This window comes from Suncus etruscus, chromosome 3 (genome assembly GCF_024139225.1).
Source record: "Suncus etruscus isolate mSunEtr1 chromosome 3, mSunEtr1.pri.cur, whole genome shotgun sequence".
NCBI classification, from domain to species: domain Eukaryota; kingdom Metazoa; phylum Chordata; class Mammalia; order Eulipotyphla; family Soricidae; genus Suncus; species Suncus etruscus.
The window spans coordinates 129333497-129339719 of record NC_064850.1 but is presented as its reverse complement, the minus strand read 5'-3'; the positions used below and the strand labels follow the sequence as shown (position 1 = coordinate 129339719).

General features: G+C 40.9%; 1 non-coding gene across 1 annotated transcript; it reads left to right on the top strand.

Moving 5' to 3' along the window:
- Nucleotides 1-628: 628 nt before the first annotated feature.
- Nucleotides 629-735, top strand: LOC126004582 (U6 spliceosomal RNA). The gene has a single exon (XR_007493854.1). It is a non-coding gene; the product is annotated as a U6 spliceosomal RNA (small nuclear RNA).
- Nucleotides 736-6223: the final 5488 nt, after the last annotated feature.

Here is a 6223-nt window from a genome sequence, read left to right as displayed (position 1 = left end):
GGAGACACATACCCTGCTCATAGACTGGCCAACTTTTATTTTATTTGGTTTGTGGGCTACACTTGGGAACTCAAATATCTTAGAGTCAACTTAACTGAAGAGGTGAAGGACTTATACAAAGAAAACTACAAATCCCTGCTTCAAGAAATAAAAGGGAGCCAGAGTGATAGCACAATGGTAAGGCATTTGCCTTGAATGCAGTCAACATAGGACTGATCCTAGTTTGAATCCCGGCATCCCATAAGATCCCCTGAGCCTGCCAAGAGTAACTCCTGAGCACTGCAGGGTGTGACCCAAACTCCCCCTCCCAAAAATAAATAAATAAATAAATAAATAAATAAATAAAGGGGACACAAGGAAATGGAGACATATACCCTGCTTATGAATTGGCAGGATTAACATAATTAAAATGTCTATACTCCCTATACTTCCCAATACTCCCCATTGTAAAGATTTAATGCAATTCCTCTAAGGATACCCATGAATTTCTTCAAAGAAGTGGATCAAACACTCCTTCAATTCATTTGGGAGGATAAACACCCACAAAAATGAGAAAATAAATATAGGGGGCATCACTTTCCCCAACTTTAAATTGTATTACAAAGCTATAGTCATTAAAACAGCATGGGTGCTCACTTCAGCAGCACATATACTAAAATTGAAACGATACAGAGAAGATTAGCATGGCCTCTGTGCAAAGATGACACACAAATTCATGAAGTGTTCCATATTTAAAAAAAATAAAATAAAATAAAACAGCATGGTACTGGAATAAAGACAGGCCTTCAAATTAGTGGAATAGACTTGAATATTCAGAGAATGTTCCCCAGACATACATTTAATCTGTGGTAAAGGGACAAAAAATGCAAAATGGAGCAAGAAAAAAACAAACTCAGACCTCCATCTAACACCATGTACAAAGGTCAAATCCAAATGGATTAAAGACCTGGTTATCAGGCCTGAAACCATAAGGTATATAGAACACCACATAGGTAAAACATTCCACAACATTAATACTAAAGACATTTTTAAAAAGGAAACAACACTCTCCAAACAAGTATACACAGAGATAAACCGATGGGACTATATTAAGCTACAAAGCTTCTGCACCTCCAAGGAAATAGTGCCCAGGATACAAAATTCTCCCACAGAATGGGAGAAACTATTCACTCAATACTCATCAGACAAGGGGCTAATATCTAAGATATACAAGGTACTTACAGAGCTTAACAAGAAAAAAACTCTAACCCATCAAAAAATGGGGAGAAGAAATGAACAGACACTTCCTCAAAGAAGATATACAAATGGCTAAAAGACACATGAAAAAATGTCCCACATCACTAATCATCAGGGAGATGCAAATCAAAGCAACTATGAGGTACCATTCATGCCACAGAGAATGCCACACATCACAAAGAACAATAACAATCAGTGCTGGCAGGGATGTAGGGAGAAAGGAACTCTCATTCATTGCTGGTGGGAATGCCGTCTAGTCCAACCTTTATGAAAAGTGATATGGAGATTCCTCCAAAAACTGGAAATTGAGCTCCCATGTGATCCAGCTATACCACTCCTAGGAATATACACTAGAAACACAAAAACACAATACAAAAATCCCTTCCTCACACTTATATTCATTGCAACACTATTTACAATAGCCAGACTCTGGAAACAACTGAGATGCCCTTCAACAGATGAATGGCTAAAGAAACTGTCATACATATACACAATGGAATTTTTTTTTTTTTTTTGGTTTTTGGGCCACACCCAACGGTGCTCAGGGGTTACTCCTGGCTGTCTGCTCAGAAATAGCTCCTGGCAGGCACGGGGGACCATATGGGACACCGGGATTCGAACCAACCACCTTTGGTCCTGGATCGGCTGCTTGCAAGGCAAATGCCGCTGTGCTATCTCTCCGGGCCCCACAATGGAATATTATACAGCGTCAGGAGAGATGAAGTCATGAAATTTTCCTATACATGGATGGGCATGCAAAGTATTATGCTGAGTGAAATAAGTCAGAGGGAGAGGAAGAGACACAGAATAGTCTCACTTATCTAAGGATTTTAAGAAAAATAAAAGACATTATTGTAATAATGCCCACAGATGAGGGCCAGAAACCAGCTCACAATATGAAGCTCACCTCAAAGAGAGATGAGTACAGTTAAAGAAAATAACTACACTCACAACTACCATGACGATGTTAATGAGTGAGAGAAGTAGAGTGCCCGTCTTCAATACAGAAAGGGGGTGGGGGAGGAGGTAGGTAGGAGGGGGCATTAATGGTGGGAATGTAGCACTGGTGAAGGGGAGTGTTCTTTGTATTACTGAAACCCAACCAACTACAGTCATGTTTGTAATCACGGTGTTTAAATAAAGACATTATTAAAAAAAAAAAAAAAAAGATGAGGGCTGGAGAGATAGCATGGAGGTAAGGCGTTCGCCTTTCATGTAGAAGGTGGGTGGTTCAAATCCCGGCATTCCATATGGTCCCCCGAGCCTGCCAGGAGTGATTTCTGAGTGTAGAGCCAGGAGTAACCCCTGAGCACTGCTGGGGGTGACCAAAAAATAAAAAATAAAAATAAAAAAAAAAAAGATTCCCACATGCACAACAAAAAGAATACAAAAAGTAGTGCTTATAGGGTTATGTACTATATGGCAGATCCTGGTTTGATCCCAGCCTCACGGGGCACCACAGTTGCAGAAATTCGCACTGAGAGTCAGAAACAACAAAAGGAAACAAACCAACAAACAAAAATTCAAGCAACAGTCATTGAAAGTTGGGAGAAATCACCAATGGGCCCAACAGATGGATTGATTCAGCAGAGTTTGTGGCTGAAAGATTAGTCTTGGAAGGAAGGCTAGAGTTCTGCTTTGTAGACTATGTGGACACGAGATAATGGGGTATCTGCAGACAGCCTGCAGGAGATCACTAAAGCAGAAATTCTCAAGCAAATCAGCTGCAAAACAACTGAGCAACCATCTTTAGGACAAGAGCATATTTGGAGTACAATGCTAGGTTACCAAGGTTACAAAGGGAGACTCTGACCATCTCAAGGCCATCCCAAATGCATTCCTTGGTTGCATCACGTTGCCCTAGCCCACTCAGCTGCCTTTTTTGGAAGCTGCTGCTCTCGATCTTGGCCTATTTGAAATAGTTTAAAAAGCTCACCCCAAAGAGTGGTGAGTGTAATTAGAGAAATAACTACATTAACAACTACCATGATAATGTTAATGAGTGAGAGAAGTAGAATACAGACTGGGGGTGGGGCAGGAGGGGAATGGGGGGCATTAGCGATGAGAATGTTGCACTGGTGAAGGGGAGCGTTCTTTTTTCCTCTTTTTTTTCAGACCACACCCGTTTGATGCTCAGGGGTTACTCCTGGCTAAGCGCTCAGAAATTGCCCCTGGCTTGGGGGGGACCATATGGGACGCAGGGGGAACGAACCACGGTCCTTCCTTGGCTTGCACTTGCAAGGCAGACACCTTACCTCTAGCGCCACCTCGCCGGCCCCGGGAGTGTTCTTTTTATGACTGAAACCCAACTACAATAATGTTTGTAATCATGGTGCTTAAAGATACTATAAAAAAATAAGAAAAAAATTGTGTGTGGGGGGGTCTTTTTCCTTTATAACCACTAGGGGTCGCACCGAGCACAGAGCCAGGAATAAGCACTATTGGCGAGACCCTCTTTGTCACCCCCTTTCTCCTAAAACAAAAACAAACAAACATACAAACAAAAATACTCCAAACAAAACAAATCCCCAAACTATGGATTTCAGAGAGCTTCTAGATTAGTGAATGCATATTTGGAAGGGTTGTAAGGCTAGAAAGTGTCTGTACTGTACTCAGAGTCCTCCTAAAGCCCTTCCAGATCCTTCATCCGGCTATCTGGCTTTTCATTTAAAAGTATTGAAATATTTTTCTAGTCAATAAACAGAAGTAAGTAAACATTTTTTTGAGGGGTGGGGAGAAGGCCATTGGACCATAACTTGTTATGCTTAGGAATCATTCTTGGTGGTGTCCAAAGAGACCATATGAGCTGTGAGGAATTGAAGTGGTGTTGGCCATATCCAAGGTTAAACACCTGTACTTTCGCTTTAGTCCATGAAGTAAATTGTTTTTCTGGACTCTGTGAACTACTGTAGTAATTTATTGAATCCACTACAGTGCTTTGGGAACTTCTGATTTGTAGTCAAGTTGTATAGAAATTGTGGATAATCTGGGAGCTAACTTTTTGTAACTGGTATCTGAGATGGGGGCAGGCTTAATACTGAGAACTTAACCTCTAAGTTTTGTGGTAATCCAGTTTAGAATCAGAATGAAGTTGAGCTATTTCCCAGCTGGTGTCAGAGAATTCACTAGTGGGGAGAGAGGGAATCCCATATATTTAGTGAATGACGTATTGTCTAAAAGAGTAAGGGGGGAATTGTTTTTCTCTTAGAAAGCAGATTAGCATAGCCCTGACTACAAAAGAACAGTTTAAAGGATATAGGATAGTTGACATACAATAGAATAAAGACACCCAAACATACATAAACTTTGTACATTTATTTTCTGCTAAATTAGCCAGATTTCTTTCTTTCTGTGTGCACCCCAAGGAAGTGTATGGTTGAAAGGATGGGCAGGTTCTTGAATAGATCTGCAGCATGTTAGGACAAGTTCTTGAAAATGTGTTGGGCATAACAAAGGTTGAGAAAAGACACAAAAAAGACACAAAAAGAAAATCACCATATTCAAATGCTATTGTGAAGCCATAAAAGAAAAGCCTGATCTTGGTGAAAAGACTGGAATTTATTATTTTTTTGGTTTTTTTTTTTTAAAGACTGGTATTTAAATTCTGTTTCTTGCATGTACTCAAAATGCAGACCTGGGTGAATTAAGACTTCAGAGTCACAGTTATAACAGTTTCTTCTATTTCCCTCACAAACAAGTCAAAACACAAAACAAACGTTCTAACTATACTCAAGGCTATCCTTCCCACCCATGCCACTAACCTCATTAGTTTTTTCCAGAGTTCCCTTGCAGGGCATGGTCTCACCTGCTTTGGGAAACACTGTTGGAGTTTCCATTTCTTATGGTCTTTAAGGACAAGGATTAATGTTGCATGCCACATTGTATCTTATTTGTAAATTAGCTAAAAAAAAAAAAAAAAAAAAAAAAACTCTGTGCTCAAATCCCTCAGGACAAGTACTATTAAGTGAATTTTGGAAGTCTTTAAGCCTACCATCTCTCCCCCTACTTTTTTTTTTAGTGTTTGGGTCACACCCAGCAGCGTTCAGGGGCCACTCCTGGCACTATGCTAAGAAATCACCCCGGCAGGCTCGGAGGACCATATAGGATGCCGGGATTCAAACCACCGTCCTTCTGCATGAAAGGCAAACACCTTATCTCCATGCTATAAGCCTACCATCTCTTAAAAAACATTTTTTAACCAATATTACTCATCAGCACTCAGGCCTTTCTAAGTTCAGGAAACACTCTATGGTGCTCAGAGATTACTCCTGGATCTGTGCTTAGGTATTTCTCTGGTAGGGCCTGGGAGGCAATTTGAGGAGGCAGGAACTGAACCTAGATCATCAGTGTGCAAGGCAATCACATTACCTGTTGTATTACCTCACTAGCCCCTCTGTAAAACATTTTTTTTCTTTCTGTAAAATATTCTTATTTGGTAAAGAAAAAGGGCTCAGTTAGGTTTACAATAATTTTACAGTAAAATCAATGTCAACATCCAACTAGACCAGAGACTCTCCTGAAAGGGGTGCTCTCCTTGCAACATCACAGAACTGGCTTACACTCTGTTCATTATGGGGTCTATTTATTACATACACAGGACACTGTTATGGTCTGGAGATATCTCAGAGAGTTGAAGCACATACTTTACATTGCAAGTGCTCTGAGAATCAATAAAAGGGACCTTCGTTTCAAATAAGGAGCTAGAAATAGAACCCCAAGTAGAAACCCATCATCTGCCCAGCTCCAGCACCACAGGGAGAGGTTCCAAAACACACACACACACACACACACACACACACACACACACACACACACAAATCAAAAAATCTCAAAATAGGGGCTGAAGAGATAGCATGGGGGTAAGGCATTTGCCTCGCATGCAGAAGGACGGTGGTTCGAATCCTGGCATCCCCTGTGGTCCCCCGAGTCTGTCAGGAGCGATTTCTGAGCTTAGAGCCAGGAATTACCCCTAAGCAAAGCCGGGTGT